General features: G+C 48.9%; 2 long non-coding RNA genes across 6 annotated transcripts; both read left to right on the top strand.

The window, feature by feature from the left end:
• The first annotated feature begins 1,906 nt into the window (after window positions 1-1,906).
• Window positions 1,907-6,674, top strand: LOC112977317. Of its 5 annotated transcripts, none has more exons than XR_003257465.1 (5): window positions 1,907-1,972; window positions 2,583-2,769; window positions 3,421-3,945; window positions 4,643-4,921; window positions 5,429-6,674. It is a non-coding gene; the product is annotated as an uncharacterized LOC112977317 (long non-coding RNA). The 5 variants fall into 5 exon arrangements; XR_003257466.1 differs by lacking the exon at window positions 1,907-1,972 and having other exon boundaries at window positions 2,464-2,769; window positions 3,421-3,606; window positions 3,828-3,945; XR_003257467.1 differs by lacking the exon at window positions 1,907-1,972 and having other exon boundaries at window positions 2,464-2,769; window positions 3,828-3,945.
• Window positions 6,675-9,849: 3,175 nt separating this feature from the next.
• Window positions 9,850-13,826, top strand: LOC112977318. Its single transcript, XR_003257468.1, has 3 exons — window positions 9,850-9,992; window positions 10,857-11,060; window positions 11,236-13,826. It is a non-coding gene; the product is annotated as an uncharacterized LOC112977318 (long non-coding RNA).
• Window positions 13,827-16,952: the final 3,126 nt, after the last annotated feature.

Raw genomic sequence — 16,952 nt, 5'->3', positions numbered from 1 at the left:
GTGTCCGAGAACGGGCGAAAATGGCATTTTCCCACTTGTTAAAAATGGCTCTTATTTTCTGCTGAACTGTGCCGGAGGGCAGCCCTCGTGTCGGCGAGACGGCCCTTTCCCCTTCTGTGGAAATCCCACGCGAGTTTGGCTGGTTGCAAGCTGTTGGAAAGCCCTGGTTTGCCCGTGCTCTGGGTCAGGGTTCGAGCTTTAGGAGGTCAGTAGGATGCCTTAAATTTTTTTATTATTATTATTTTTTTGTTAACAGAGCTAATAAAGTAACACACACAAACACAGTAACGTAGCATAGCTCAGAGTTATAAAATGCACAGTCCACCTTGCATTTGCCCTGAGCTAAGAGCAAGCACACAAAACCTTGCTGGGCTCAAAAATAGTGTCGCACAAAAATAACTTGATGGTGTTTCAGAGCCCTTACAGGTACCTTGAATCATGAATAACGAAAGGGGGAATTTACTCAACGCTTCAGCTCTCTCATGGACGTAAATGGACGCTGGGATCGGAAAAGGGGAGAGTTACGCCTGCTTTCTCGATGCATAAAGCCACGTTTCGGTGGGGCCACCTGAGATGTTACGGCGCTTACGTTCATCCTGCTGCATAAACAGACGCGGCGGGAGGCCTCTTCGCGTGGCTCCTTTGCCTTTTTCGGCCCCCGTGGGGTTTTGTGCAGCCAAAGGGGCTGCGCACGGGGCCAGCCGGGACCGTGGGGCCGCCAGCTCCAGCCATCGATACGGTGCAGCCGGGAGGAAGGATGAAAACCTTTCCCTTGCTTCCAGGGGGCTCGGTCGGGTCCGTGCGCCTCCTGCGCCGGGGTGAGTTTTGATGGCCGTAGTGCCGTGCCTGTTTGCCCGGTGGCGCCGTCCCCGGGTCGGATCCATGCCACGTGCGGTGGGGAGCGACTTCTCTGTGAAACGAGTTTCCTGAAGGGCAGCTGCCTTCGTGACTGAATTCCCCGGCTGTGTGTTAAGAAAACCGGGAGTTTCATCCCTCCTGCCGAATACTGGCTGGTGCAAGTTCCCGCTGATACCTACCATGCGGGGACTGGGGGCAGCAGCAAGGAGGTAGCTCAGGAGCTTCCCTACGCTATTAAATAACTGTGCTTCGCACTGATTAAAGAATAATCCGTTTTCCTTGCGGGAGGAGAGGAGGGGACCTTTCCTCGCTGTCCGCTAGTCCCCCCCTCCCCGGCCGCAGGCCCGCCGCAGCGTGTTGCGGGGCGGCCGTGGGCGCGGGGCGGCTTCCCGCAGCCGCCCCGGGGCCTCCAGCAGCCCGGGGCTCCTCTCCTGGGCCCCCAGCGAGCCCGGGGGAGTCGGGTGCCGCAGCCGGGTGAGCGGCAGGCCGCGCTGCGGGGGGTGTGCAGCGCGGGGGTGGGCCTGGGGAGCCGAGAGCCCCAGGGGCCGCGGCTGCGGTCGCGCGGAGCACGACGGAGCGGGGCCGCCGTCGAGGGGGCGAGAGCTCAGCTTCCCCTCCCTCTAGTCCGGGGAAAGCAACAGCCGAAAGGCTGCAGCCGGAGCCGGGGAGCGCCGGCGCTCTGCGGCAGCCCGCGGTGCCGCTGCAGCCACCCCCGTTATTTTCCCTTTGTTTAATTAAAGCTCAGGAAGCGTAAACTGTGACAGTTCTGCAAGGAGGAAGCGATACCGCAGATGACTTCCTCAACAGGAGCAATTATCACATATTTGTTTCTTGTTGCAGCCTGCGGCTGGAGGTGCGTAACTGATGCGCACCGATTCTTCCCGCACAGCGATCGACCAGGCGGCGCTTGGTGCTGGGACCCCGGCGGTGGCGGCGGCGGCGCGAGCGCGCGGCCCAGGGCCCGGCGAAGGCGGGGTGTCTTGTACGAAGCAACGCGCAGAGCTCTTTGCGTGCCGCGTTTAAATCTTGCGATGCTATCTGCTGTCATCGGATGGAGAGGACGTAATTCAGCCGCTCGGGCTGATACAAGTCGAACTCAGAAGTCGTTTGCAAGGTAGTTGAGGAAGGGAGCCGGGGAGCTGGAGATGCTGATTTGCAAACTTATGAACTGGAAAGCTAACATGTAAAGCAAAAAAAACCCCCMCMCAACMCCCCCCCCCCCCCAAAACAAAACAAAAAAAGCAGAACAAAAGCACAGCTCTGATTACGGAGCCAGCGCCGCCTCTGCTGCAGGCCGAGCGCGTTGGTCACCTTGGCAGCTGTTGGGAGCTGAGCTGCGGACGTGGCTTTCCCACCCCGCAAGGCGCAAGGTCAAGCCGTTCTGCACGGGGCAGCTCCGGGCACGTCCGGCAGCGCCCGGCCGGGGGCCGCCAGCCTCCCGGGCCATGAGGAGGGGGCGTCTCGTCCTCCCTGATTCTTTCCCCTCGCTACGGCAAACGAAGGCTGACGCTGGTTCCTCTGCCGCTAACGGGGCCGCGCAGCGTTTTATATTTGCCCTGGGGAAAGGGGGAAAGGCTCCAGCAGCTCGGGCACCTGCTTGGCCCCTTGGCTCACGCAGGTACGAGCAGCTCTCACGGCGTTTCCTGCCCGCGTTTCGTTAAAGGTGGCACATTACTGCAGGGTTTTAGTTTTGGTTTTGATGAACTTTTATTTTCGAAAAAAAGAAAAAAGAAAAGAAAGACCAAGACAACGAGCGCTGTTGGAGCTGCCTGACCCTGGGCACGCGCAGGCGTCCCGCCGCCGGGGAGCTGGTCAAGCCTGCAGCGCCGTGCCGGAGGGGGCCGGGAAGAGCCTGGAGAAGACCGAGCTGCCACCGCCGTTTTCCAGGGAAGGGCTAAGCCCTCTGGTGAGGTAGGAACACGTTGCCTTGCCCAGGGTTCGTGCTGGGTTAAAGCTCTCGATGTTAGATATATCTGTATGTGCGTATTTGCAGAGCTGCCAGTACCGTGCTCTGCAGGAGCACTGTAAATAGGAGCCTTTTCTCGTCACCTGCACTTATCTTGATTTTAGAGCTCTCTGTGGCACCCGGAGTATTTAACAGGCGTCCTGACTCTGACTAATGGTTACAGATGCACATAAGATAGCGGGATTAGCATCTCAGCTGTCTGATTAATATGTAAATGTACCCAGTTATGTGTGAGTGCTTTTAATGAAGTAGCTCACACTTCTGCCTCCATATATCAAAGGTGATTGATGGAAAAAACGCTGTATGCTGGAAAGCATAAAAGTTGTTTTTGTCTATATCTTTCCTTTAAAAAAAAAAAACCCTGTAGACCTAAGGCTGAGATTTCCTTAGGGAGAAAAAACAACTCAGTCTGAGTTTAATCTAAACTAATCCAAATTGTTGGCCATGCTCCTGCAGTATCTGTAAATTCTCAGATAGAAATAATCCATCAGGATCTTGTATAACAATCCACATGGTATCTTAAATAAACCTTCTCTTTGGCTGTAGCTTACAGCTGACATCTACTGTAAATTATTTGATGATATTTTATATGAAAGGCTCTGGGCTGAAGCGAGCGCTGGGGGAGATGCAGGAGGCCCCTGCCCGGTGGAAGATGTTCCTTTTCCCTTCCTGCCCGCCGGTGACGCTATGCAGCGCCGCTCTGTTTGCAGCGCGCCTTTCAGGCGAGCGCTGTGTTTTGCTGGGCTGAGCAGCTCAAGAAAATAGAAATCCAGGAGCACCAGGTGATTTGCGCCATGCGAAGGGCTGCGGGGAAGGGCCGCGTGCGCGAGGACGTGGGCTCCAGCCTTGCAGCCGTGGTGGTCCGTGGCTGCAGACAGGCCTGGTGCACCGGGCGCAAGGGCAGCGGCTCCTGCCAAGCGCCTTCGAGAGCTGCTGGGTCGGCGGCTTGGTCTAAACGCTGCTTGGGCGGCGATGAGTCGTTTTGCTCCTGTCGGTTCTGCAGGCGAGGTGCCTCCTGCCCAGGCCGCGCTGCGCCGAGGGCGCCCGGGGCGTCGCAGGCAGTGACATACCTTTTCCTTGTTCGAAGGACAACCCTTGAAACGCCACCGGAGAACACCACTGTGAGTCAGAGCCTTCTTTCATCCTGCCCCTGAAAACCACGGCGTATGTTTCAAAATCACTTTTTGCAAAATAAAGACCATCGCGCTGAAACCGGCGCGGGGAGAAGTTTTGCAGTGGTAGTAAAACCCAGCAAGATGCTGCTAGCTAAGCGTTATATAACGTCTGCTCGCGGGGACGTGAGCTGTAAAGCTCTCGACTGCTGCAAGACCTCCCAAAGATAAAACGCTATGGCACCTTGCCGTCAAAGGAGCCCACAACATTCAAATCCTGTTTTTGCTCTCCTCTACCTCAGCCTTCTCCCTCTCGCGGGGACTTTGGGGGCCCAGAGCACACATCGTTCTCGCCTCCCCTCCGTGTCTGCGGAGGATTCGCGACGTGCCATCCTTTTGCGAGACGGCCCCACTGTCCGAGGCGACCTGGTAGCCCTGCTGATTAATACAGTTGCCCGGCAATCCTCATTATAACGCTGCCTTGCGTTGCTGTCTCCTTGTAATGGCATCTTGTGGCTTTATCAGAACGTAATTGCTTCATCCAAAATTTTCCATGCCTCTAGCTGGTTTTTGTTTTTAAACAGTTAGACTTTTTTTTTTTTTTTTTTTTTAGAACGAGGGTAGGAGAAATGTGACAAATGTGTAATTTGTTATTAAAAATATTTGCTGATATTCTCTTTGTAAGCAAAAATGTTGATTTCATCAGGATGCAATGGAAGGAGGAGCAACAGTGCAGAAATGCAGAAGGTCTTAACGCTGCTAGCAGTAAACCCAACCACCACCACCACCAGCCGCCCCGCACGGTGCCCCCAGCGCTGGACTCCCAGCCTCGAGGGAAAGGTGTGCTGCGGCCACCGCCGTGGTCCTGCTGCCGGCCGGCTGGGCTATTCGTGGGGCAGCCCGCAGAGGCTGGGCTGCAGCGGGACACGGGCACGAGCCGGCTGGGATGGTGCCCCGGAGGTCACCACCACGAGAACGTGTCTCTGTACGTGAGCACCATGTAAAGTGTTGCTCCCTGAAGTCTTATTTCTACTTTTATCTTTAGTGGTAATTCTACTCGTGTAATTTTCCCTCCTCTCAGCGCAGCTGCCTGGACACACGCTCTGGCACTTTGTATTTTTCTTATTTTCTTCCAATTCCTCTGATGCAGGAGAATCATCTCCTTGTAAGCACTGATGTAGAGAATGGTTTATTGTATTCTGGATGACAAATTAGTTTAAGATAATTGTTGGGCAGATGTTTAAAGCTTCCAATGTAAATCAATGCAATTAAACATGAAATAATACTTCATAATTCATACTGAGAAATACCTTCATCTGAGGCTAATGTTTCACAACCAAACGCTGTATCAGAACTGTTGAGTCCCTGTTAAGCGGGTGTGAGGCTGAGGGGTCCTGAACTGGGACTGTAACGTGGTCATTTCTCTCCCTTGAAGTCTCATGGGCTTTCCTGGCTCTTCTGTTCTGCTTGCTGTTTTTGTCACAAAACACAGCTCTTCCTGCAGCGCTGGGCGAGGCTGCTTCAGTAGGAACTCCTTCTTCGGGACGTGTTTTTTGGAGCCCAGTGCATGCTAACGCCCGAGGTCCCCTGCTCCTGTCCCTGTTAAGGAAGGATGGTTGCCGGTGGCCAGCCCAGAGGGTGAGGCAAAGCTGGTGGCACAGCGCTGCGGGAGAGGAGTCCCGCAAGCTGTGCTGACGTGGTGAGGTGCCGACCTGGACGCACCGTGGAGAGGTTTTGCTTGTTGATCTGCAACAGCAGAAAGAGCTCTTGGTCTCAGTGTCTTTGCTCCAGATTTTCATCGCCTTCCTGCAGTATGTTTTCTATGTTACCTTCTCTTCCTGAGTTTCTGTGAAAGGCAAGTAGAAAAGCAAATCAGTGGTCTTTTGGGTTCACTGCATGCTGGTCTGCTTTTCAGCTGGAAAATGTTTAAGCATTCACCAGGTGGAAAAAAAGTCAAAAAGTATTCATCTCCCAGAGAAATTGGCTAAAAGTACAGTGAAGGATATAGCTTTCTTCTGAAAGAAGAGGCTGGTATCATTACCCTGGCACAATAATCCCATGTCTATCAAAGGTAGGAGGCACTAAGATTCAATCACTTTTTTGTGCCTGAGAGGACTCAATTTCATGTCTCCTGTCTTTGGAGAATTCCCTCATCATCAGGCTCCGGGCTCCTCTACACGTGAGCGTTTTCTGTGCTCCCCTTTCGGCCGTGGCAATTGGCAGGAAGAAAAAAAGATTAGAAAGGAATAAGGTTCCCTGGGTGAGAAGGGGGCAACTTAAACTCGGGTGGGTTTAGGCAGTTCCTGAGAGAAAGGCAGCCAGAGTTCTAATTTTTATTTCAGAAGTCACTATATTTTAACCCAATGACTATTTGGTGCCTTTGCAACTGAAATGCCCTCAGGGTAGATTGAACTTTAGGAATGTCAGAAAAGTTGGTCACTCCCTTATTGAATTGTATTGTAACTCACAGAACTGATACATATATATAAATATATGTATATATAAATGGGTGTAGTCTATTTACTCTGCGGTCATGTAACAGACTATTCACGTATTAATTATTATTAACAGCACAGATCTTAGATCCTGCTAGGGGGAGAGTGTCTAAAGTTTCAGTGGTTTGATCCTGTCTGAAGGTCTCAAATACTTTGATCCTACATTACAGAAATGTGCTTAAAGCTCGTTCAGGGAACAGCCAGTATTTCAAAGCCTTGCTGCTTAATCTGACACCACTTTAAAACTCAGCTGCCAAGCGGTGCCGGCCCATGCCTCCCCTCCCAAGGGCCCGCATGATGGTTGAGCATCGCAAGTAGTCCCAGAGCAACCTTGTGTTGAGTTCGTCTTTACTTGGCCACCTGTTTTCACCCTTTGACAGCCCTAGCCAGATCTTTTACGGTAGATTTTTTCTCTTTCAATTCCAAAGACTTTTAATGGCCATAAACATACACCTGATCTGCTGTATTCAAGCTGCAATTTATATTGTCTCAAACCAGCAGCAACTCTAGCACCTGAGGCAAGGAGAAGGGCTTACTGCTATCAGGCTGATGAGCAGAAATGGGTATGTGCTAGTTAATTAGGAGCAGCAGCGGCTTCCCGCAGAGCAGCCAGTGCATTACCAGAAGGCAGCATGTGCAAGATCAGCCCCGAAGTGGGGGACCCTTTCCAGCTCCCGCCTCTCACCCTCACCAAAGGATGTGGAAACCCCTCCGAGCAGTGCAGAACCTTGTGGGACGTAGCTTGCAGACCCAGCTAATGCTGCTCTGGTACCTGTCTAGGTATACGCTTGTCAGATTAACCTCTAAATTGTCTGATTAACCACAAAAAAAAGGGATTCTAGAACAAAAGTTCAGTTTGAGCAAAATCTTGTTTTCTGTTTTGGGGACACTAAACACAACATATAGCTAACTGTGAGTAGTATTTTGCTTGCCATGGGGAGGGCACTGTTGTTTTTCATGCTACAAACTGCCCAGGGTCTGCTGAAGTGCAAAGACTTTTCTGCAGGTACTGCTAAGTATAGGCTAGGTGAAGTACAAACCACCCGGGACAGCAAAGTTGTCACTGCAGAAGAGATGCTGGCTGACTAATAAACTCTGTATTTTCCAAAATCAGTGAAAAGTTGTCAGGGAAGCATGTATGCTGGCAGTGTTCTTTGATCTATTTTTCAAGGGCAGAAATGAAACCCTACTTCCCATGATACAGACATAAAACATCAGGAAGAGCCTGTCAGAAAAGTTACAGAGCAGGGTATTTTCCTTTCCCACTCTTCCTCCTGGGCCTTGTATGCAGGACCAACACTTCTCATCAGTTTCTGGGATACTCCAAAAAGAGGAAGTGAAAAAAAAAAAAAGCTAGGAAAAATACAGATAAAACTAGAAACAGCAGGATGTGGTGGGTATATTTGCATATCATTTTGCATTTGTGAGAACAATCGTAACCCACTTATAGCAGGGTGACAGAAAGGTCTACACTGTCAGTAAATCAGTTTTAAGGCACTTCACTTTTTTTCTAAAATAAGTTCTCTGCAGTTATTTTCCTTTATAATCTAGTCATATCCGATCTACTTACTAGGATTTATGAACCGAAATTTGGCATAGCTTTATTTTATCTGTCATGCCAAAAGCCAGATAAATAAGCATAACCTTATTAAGTGGGACTGGGAACCCCAGAGTTGTGGGATAATTATCAGGATCGGCATGAACCAGGCCGGTGGGTGGGTGTGAGCAGGGGTCAGAAGCAGGATGTCTCCAGGGGGGCTCGGAGTGCCTCCAGCCCACCTGATTTAATCATCCTGCTGAACCACCCGGATCGCAGGTGAGCCCGTGCTGCTCAGAGGGGGCAGCTCCTAAATCCTGTCCCCCCAATCTGGCCCCGAGGCTGAACGCCAAACTAGTTGGTTATTCGAGGAGGGAGTGATTGCCAGTGCACAGGAAAGACATGGGGTGCAGGGAAGGAGCACCCTCGAGCCAGGTCTTGCTGGAGCTCGCAGTTGGAGGGGCAGGGAGCATGAGGAAGACGACGAGGACCCCAACTGCCACGTAGCCCAGAGTAAGACATTGGGCTGCCAGCCCTTCGCTTGAGACAGCTCCTTGCCTCATGTTAGCTCCAAAATTCTGAGCAGACCTCAATAATTTTAAGAATATTTGAGAAGAGAAGGCATCTTTTGGTCCAATTACCAGACAAACATTGTAGACAAGCCATTGATAATGTAGAAAAGGCAGAAGCATTCAATAAATGTGTTATGTTTGGGGGAAAAATGTTTTGGCTCTGGTCATATCCCAGGATAGAGATTCCCACAGTGACCCCAGGGTGGCTGCATTGAAGGTGCTGTCACTAGACACTTTTACCTCGACAGGCCCCATACCATAGCTCATCGTTGGTGCTGGTGCTCTGCACTGGTCTGCTGATTTTCAGCGATGCCTGGGTCGCTGTGGTGCTGCAGGAATGGAAGCACGCTACTGTCGTGCTATAATTTTAAAATTAGCTGGGGACAACAACCCAGCTTGACACCAATCCTAGACAAAATATGTAACAACTGATCCAAGGGTACAACTAATGAAGGATGGAGAGTTATTCCATCACTGTAGGGTTACAGAGAAGAACTTGATATCTTTTTAATGAGATTGCAAATTAGGCTGCTAAAGGTAATAATGTTGCTACAATTTACTGCGGTGTTTGATTCTTCAAAGCTATTGATTAAGGACGTAGAATGACATAAAATTAATATAATACCTACTAAGTAGATTTCAAGCAGTCTGATTTGCAAGCCTCACAACATGATTGTGAATAGGGAGGCAAGGGGACATGTTTCCGCCCGGATTCTGCAGGGCTCAGACCTTGCTGTCACAATTTAACATGTCTGTCAGTGTTCTTGGGAAGAAAAAGAAACATTCATAGAAAAAGAAGCATTCAGAGAATGAGGTGGTAAGTCACAGAGGCTGAGCATCTGGGGTTTGTAGCTAAGCACAAATAGACAATGTTTGTTTTTTAATAAGGACAAATGTGAAGTCCTGCATCCTGGAAACAAGAACACAGGCTGTGTTTGCAGGACGGGGACTTCTGCCCAGACAAGCAGGGATCCAAGGGAGAACTGAGAGATTATGGTAAATTCAAGCTTCTTGTCCAACACTATGGCCTAAAGGTACAAGAATAATTTTGGCTGGATAAAGAAGGTAATTGCAACATTAGGAATGAGACACTATTATTTCTGCACTGGATGATATGTGAATACTCCTGAAACCTGTGTCCGTTTCTCATCTCTTAAGAAAATTATTGCTGATGTGGAGAGGGCTCAGAGAGGAGGCAGGAGTGCATTGTATAGGGTTGTTTTGGGGAAGAGTGTAGATCTCGGTTGTTGGCGTTTTCTTAAAAAAAAAAAAAGCCTGAGAGAGAAGAGGAGGCCGGGCAGGAGCCCGTACTGCCCGCCCTGCCCAGGGGCCTTGCTGAGTGACCGTGTGCAGGGGGCCCTGGGCTGGTCCAAGTGCTCCCAAGAGAAGCTGCGCAAGTGCCGCTTTGATAGCATGGCTGAAGGTACAAGATCCAGCAGCAGCAAGTTGAAGGTAGGCACATTCAGACCGAAGGGAGGTGAAGCACTGCGTGCAGCTAGGCGTCGCAGTCGCAGCTCTCCGAGCACTGGCGTGAGCATTTCACTGCTGCAGAGGCACAGCCAGGAGCTACATGGCCAGCATGCGTTACGAGGGCTGATTACAGGGACCCTTTCTGACCTTATAATCTATCAACTATGCTGCATTTTTTTTAAATAATCCCCAATGCTGGAGGATTAAAAGTGTGTGACCACACAAGATGAGCTTTCCCTCTCTAGACCTTTTGGTTAGAAGGAAGATGTTTGCTCCTACGTCCCCTGCTATGGTTTTGTGCACTCTGGACAAACCAACAAGTGCAGAGGCAGGGCAAAAATTGGAGAGATCGGTAGGATGCCTTTTGCATTTCTCCTTTGCCCCAGCCTTTTCCTCTTCCATATTGACTCAGTGAGAGCCCACTACAGCCTTCAAACATCAGAAATATTTAAAAATCATCCCTTTGCTTGGGAGAAGGATGGTACAGCAAACAATTGCCATGTTGCCTGTGAGATCAATAATACCCTGCAGGAAGCTAAATCGTCCTTTATTAATCTGATGAATTAGCCTGATACAGGGAGGAACAGATCAACAGCATGGAAAATAAATGCATGCCCTGCAGCAAAGCTTGTCAACTATGGAAATGGAACTATTTTTCCTTTTGTCCATAACAAATAATCTTAAAAGTTAGGCTAGGAGACCAAAGTGGCTTTTGAGGTTTATCAGTGCTATGTGGATAGAGAAACTCGCTTCTGAAGCAATTACACAATCACGCAGAGACGAGCGGTTTCCCTGCTGTGCCGTTGTATTAGAAAGCCTGAATATCTTCCTCCTTACTTTTAATAGGGCCTGATTCAACAAAGTACTTAATGCACGTGTTTAAGCGTCGGAGTCATCCAGGGGAATCTCAGCTTTAGCCTTGCAGAATCAGGATCCTGGGAAAAGGAGAAATGAAACAGCATCAGATTTCCATCTTGTACTGAAGAGGGCAAAAAGGAGTTTTAAAATAAGGAACAGAAAGAAGCGCCTCTGAGCAGATGCACTGGAGAGGTAGCAATGGCTTTGTGTTTTTTCCCCTGGCTACGTGAGAACAAGCCTCTCATGAACAAACGTTTTTGTGGGTTTCTCTCTGAACACGGTGTGACTAGACCGTTCCTTATAAAATGTGCTAAGTTTTCAGAAAGTCTGTGCTTTTCTTTCAGTCTGGCTGTGCTCCCCCTTGCAGGTTACGCAGCGAGCGCCGGGTCAGTCCCTCCCGGCAGCGTGGAGGCGGGTGGCTGGGAGCACCGTGCAGCCTCGCCACGTCCCGCGATCTGCCTGGCCCCTGCGTCCGAGCGTCCCCAGAGAGAGCACCTCTGCAGCAAGGAGCTGCTGAACATTTTGCCGGTGAAGGGCAGTTACCTTCCCGCAGCTGCGGTCACTCTGCAGCACTAGCAGGAACACTTCCAAAAGTCCTAGTAATATAAACACAAACTTTCACACCTCAGCCAGGACCACTGGGATGTCAGCTCTTGCATTAGTTAATGTTTTCTTACAGTGATGAAACAGGAATTTCAGTTTTTATTTGAAAAATCTTAAGAGGTTTCTAGCTTAAGTTGTCAGAAAATGTCTGAAAAATTTTTAAGTCAGCTTTAGGTTTTGAGGATACATCAGAATTTGTAAATGGCTGGCTGTGGCAAACTGGATTGATAGATATGTCCTTAAAACTGCTATTTTTAGGGAATTTTGTTGCTCTGAAAGATCTTCAGTCAGAAAAAAGTTCATGGATCTCAGTTTACTTTCCCAAAAGAGTTAAGGGCTTTATTTTTGCCAATAAATGCCAGAACCTGAGTCACAGACTGAAATACTTGTGCCTCTAATTCAGCCCTATTTCCAGCTTATTTTTAGTTTTCTATTTTAGAGAAAATACAAATACACCAACAATCCCTCACAGTCAATGGTTCTTTGCAAGCCATAAGATAGCACTGAATAGAAGGAGGGGACTTCTGTAGATTCAAAACCCAATTCAAAGAGTTTACCACCTTCAGTGTCAACTCTTTGCTCTATACCCAGCCCTGTGGGCAAATAGGATTTTTTTGGAACCTTTGGTCTAAAGCACTGAATAGAGTTAGGTAAATTTGGCACAATGAGGAAGGTTTTTAAACAGTGATAGGTATATCATGGTCTTCTCCCATTCTGTGAAATTGCTTTACAGCCAGGCCATAATCACAATGACAGGCATGCTTGATCGAGTTTTGTCTCTCTGTTAATCTATAGAGTCATTTGCAGGGGAAAATGAAGAGCTGTGTGTATCTGTTAAACTGTGTATGCATTGAAAAATTAGCCTTTTAATACTGAGCATGGAGATTCTATCGTGTTATTATATGAGTGCATTTTAGGATTAGATGCTTTGGAAGCTTCTCATTATAACTGTGATTTATTTTTTAATATTTTTTTCCATAAAGTAATATTAGAGATTAAGGAGCATATATTTCACTTGATGGTGAGAAACTGAAGATTAAGGCAGGGTATTGAGAATGTGTGTGCATGAGAGATGGTAAAGATGACTCATTTCTTTAATGCATCGGGTGAAAGCTTAACTGAAAGACTAATAGATGAGAGACAGAGAACAACTGGTGTTTTATTATCAGATGCTGAAAAGTGACATTTCAAGCTATCAGGGGAATTCTGCCTGGGCTCTCCCATTATGAGTGCGATTTGTTGTATGTGAAAGAAACAGATGACTAGGAGATGGATGGCCTTTCATGATAGAACAAAGAGGGAAGTAGTATTGTCCAGGCAAGGTTTTGACTTGCAATAACATGTCCTGAAGGTGCCGAGGAGGCTGACTGTACCCTCTGCTGGTAAGCATGAGCCAAGGAGCAGTATGCCGAAGCAGTGAAAGGCATCCATGCTGATGGAGGGGCTCAGGGAGACCAGCCACCTATCAGAGCAGGATGCAAGATTAAATCCATCCCTTGCAGAAGTGGCCGTGACCACTTGGTTTAACAGGCCAGTGTGGCATGCCACCAGGCTTGCCCTCTCCTCAGTTCTACCCAAATCCTCACTGTTGCTGGAGCCTTGCATAGCTGCTGGCAGCCCACGAGGGTTCCCGCCACCTCTGGGAAACGGAGGTAAGAGTGCTGCTTATCTACAAGGGTCCACTCAGATATCGAGATGATTAAGTGCATGCATTTGTAAAACATGCCCCAGCGCCTCTTATTATGTATGATGATTGGGACCTGTGAGTCAAAGTGAGAAAACCAAGTACTAGGTGAGGCCCTGGTAAAATCCTGGTAAAATACCCAGTCACCAAAGTCCTCTTGCCTTCCCACCCAGAAGGAGGGATCCTGCTGAAAATCAGGTAGGCGACGTTACAGAAGGGGCAGTGGGATGGTGGGTGCTCTTTGTTTAATTGCTACTATATGTGTTGGCCCACTTGTATAAGAAGGGGTGTCCTCCTGCTTTGTGGTCTGGGGTATGGTGCAGCCCTAAAAACACCTGTCAGGAGCCAGAGACAGGAAGGAGATCTCTGCTGGGCAGCGTGGGACAGAGCAGTCTTCCAAGGCTGAGTTCCTCTCCTCACCTTGAGAAAGAAGAGGAAGAGAAGAGAAAGCGAAACAAACGGTATCCTGACATGCTGATTGATTTTTATCCCCAAAGTCCATATCCTCAGGATCCCTGCTATCTCCCCTCATCTACACCTAATTACACATAGAGTGAGATGTTGACTAATGGAAGATCTGATCATACTTCTGTGAAAATCAATGGCAAATCTTCCCTGGTGCAGGACCAAGCTTCAGTGAGGAAAGTACTTCTGCGAACTAGCAAAAATACGTGGGAGAAAAAAAAAATCCTTTAAAAAGTTCTTTGTGGTGATTAGCCTTTAAATGCAGCTGTCCAGAGACTTTTGATCCAATACAAGTGGAAAATTGTAACCTTTACTGAAGAGCATGATCCAATTCAGTGGGCGGTGACAGGGTGCTCCGGATCTTGTAGGCTTGAACCCAGAGGGAGGTTTGTTTTTAGGTCTCATGTTGACTAACTTCTCCTCTCTCATTTAGAGAGGGTAGTGTTACTGTAAGGGAGGCTATTCAGATGATCATTGCCTTGGGCTGTTCAGAAAAATTGCCACATTTTGCATTAAGGGCAACCTTTCTCACATAGTACATCACTGCAATTAATTGTCTCGACACATGATTAGTACCTAGGGGCAAGGACATATCATTCTGTTGACTGGGCAGGGATGCATTATTAATTGTATAAACTGGCTCATAGTCAAAGGACACAAACCAGCGATTACAGTTAGTGTCACTGTGGAGCTGATATTTGAAACAGCTTACCAAGATTTGTGGTGCTGTAATGCTCCCTTGCCATCACAATATTATTAAGATTCGCTCAGTGCAACTCATAAGAAATTAGTCTTTAAACTTGATCCCCCCCACAACACGAGGTCACTTTATATTTCTGTTACTATGCTGTATACTCCCACTTACAGTGGGGCTTCTATTTCTTTTTATTCTTTTTGCAGATGTGAAATCCAGCGGACTGAACAATGCAGGTAACTTTTCCTTAGTTAGTAGGGAGCAGCTAAGAGTTTTTACTTAAAAAATGAACTGACTGACCTTGACTCATTCTGAAATGAAATGTTGTCCCATTTAGAGATTTAGTTCCATTTTCTGCCAAGAAGTCATTTTGAAAAGAAATAAGTTTATGAAGGATGGTACAGGATTTAGCAGAGCAGAAGTAAATAAAATAAAATAAAAATAATGATCATATCCTATCATTTATTCTCTCTGCATCCCACGTAGATGAAGCAATTTTATAGCTATTGTTACACTATGCAGGAGCCCTTCTTAGTATTAATTACCATACAATATAATACAATTCAAGCCTTACATCCTTCAATGAAATGAATGCTAAAGTATTTCACTGCTGATTACAGTCTGCATATACCAATGAGGGTGCTTTGCAGGGTGCAGCCAGGCACGCAGGAGGCATCTACAGAACTTGGGCAGGAGGGGAGGCACAGGGTGCTGCTGGGTGGAGGTGACGAAAGTCAAGAGTCATGAGATGGGGGGGGGGAATATGTGAGTTTGTGATGCATTGTGAAGATGGGGCCAAAGACAGGGTTTATTTCACACAGATATTACGAGTTGTGCCGGATGGCACTGCAGCATCTCTCCTAACCAAGGTGCATTTCCATGTACTGCATTTTACTCGTGTTTATTTGCTGGTGTGTTTCCAGGCTCTGCAGGCTCTGGCGACACCAGTAGACACTTGCACCCTTTCGGCTCTATCCTGCATGTGCAGGTCTGAGGCTCTTCTCAAACCACGCTGTCTGGGTTCAATGTAACGCCACACTAACTGCCCAGATTCCTCATTTTGATGGCATCGCACTCCATCCTCATTACATTAGGACTAGGAATTGTACATACTGACTTTTTAGAGTGACACCTAAAGGGAAATATGTGGTATGTTGCACGCTGTTATTAAGTGCCTGAGGCTCAAGCAATCTTTTTTCCTGCCACTATTGATTCATTAAGCAGCATATGGAAGTATCGTAGTGCCTTGTATTAGGTTATATTCCCCTAGCTAACCAGACACTAATTTTTCTTCTTCGTTTTTATTTCTAGTGTTTTGTGTTGCTGTAATGAAGAACAAATTGTGTAGGACACAAAGCACCTCTTGAATTTTTGCTTTTTAGCTTGTGCATTTCACTCCTATGGTTTTATGTACTTGAAATTCCAAAGGAAGACTCCTCTATCTGAGAGTTATCTTGACTTACACAGGGTTTAAAATGGAGAAGGAACATCTCAAATTTAGGAAATGCTTCATCTACTTACTAAAGGTGTTAATTAAAATAAATCATTTAAATACAGCCCCGAAGTGCGTTTCCTAGAGTGCAAGCCTGGAGTAGCAGGGTGCTGTATCGGGGGCCCTGCAAGGGCGGTCAGGGCCGAGGAAAGCTTGCGTGCAGGATTCGGCACGGCCTGAGGTGCTCGCCGCTGCCGTGCCGTCTCTGCAGAGGTGCTAAAAGATCTCAACACCATGGTTTTCGTGGGCCCTGCACCCTGCGCATCTTCATGGTGGGGACGTGCAACACCTTGTTTTTCAGTTGATCGCCTCTGAGTTTGTGTCAAACCTCACAGCCCTGAAATGAAAGCCAAGCGGAGGCAACCGGCCCCCCGCGCGAGGCAAGGCGTGCGAGCGGCGTCCGGGCAGCGCTCAGGCCGGGCGGTGGGTCCCGGTGGGCAGCGGCGGCGCCCGGGTCGAGTTCGGGTGCAGGCCGGCTGCGCAGGACGGCCGGGGGAGCTCGCCCTCCCGGGCACGGCGCCTTTGGCGGCAGCTCCTCTGGGCCCCCGGCAGCAGCAGTAGCCCAGGCCTGAGCTTTATTCGTTTATCTGGCTTTTTTTGAAGCCGGGAGCCGGCGGGCTCCCTGCAGGGGCGTTCCGCTCGGCCCTGCGGGCAGGTGGCGGCGCCTCGCGGGGCCGCAGGCGCCTGGCGCCCTTAGGGAAGGTGGCTGCCGGCAGGGCCTCTGCCGGCGCGCGGCCGCCGCTCGTACACGCCTTCGGAGCATTAAACGTCCTCAAGAACCAACGGCTTCAGATGGCTCCTAAAAACCCGAGAAAAGTAAAGCTGCAATAACAGTGATATACACGTCTCTAATAAAAGTCAAGTGCACCGTTAAACAAATACTTCACTTCTTAATTCAGTTTGAATCCTGCTGTGACAAATTCGCTCCTTTGAAGTGGACAAAAAACCATTTTCAGTATCGCACCCGTGGATGCTCTCAGCAATGGCGGGAGCGGAGGGCCCGCAGGGACGAGGTGAGCGCGGCCCAGCTCCGGCTCCGGCGCCAGCTCCGGCGGGGACCTGAGGAGCCCCCGGAGCATGCCATGGCCTCGTGGCGCGAGGAAGCGTCTCCCGGCACAGTCGCGGTGCCGCTGAGGTGCGGAGGCC

Source organism: Apteryx rowi, unplaced genomic scaffold (genome assembly GCF_003343035.1).
Source record: "Apteryx rowi isolate R43461 unplaced genomic scaffold, aptRow1 scaffold_82, whole genome shotgun sequence".
In the NCBI taxonomy this organism is placed as follows: Eukaryota; Metazoa; Chordata; class Aves; order Apterygiformes; family Apterygidae; genus Apteryx; species Apteryx rowi.
The sequence above is the reverse complement of the archived record's forward strand: the minus strand, read 5'-3'. Positions and strand labels throughout refer to the sequence as shown.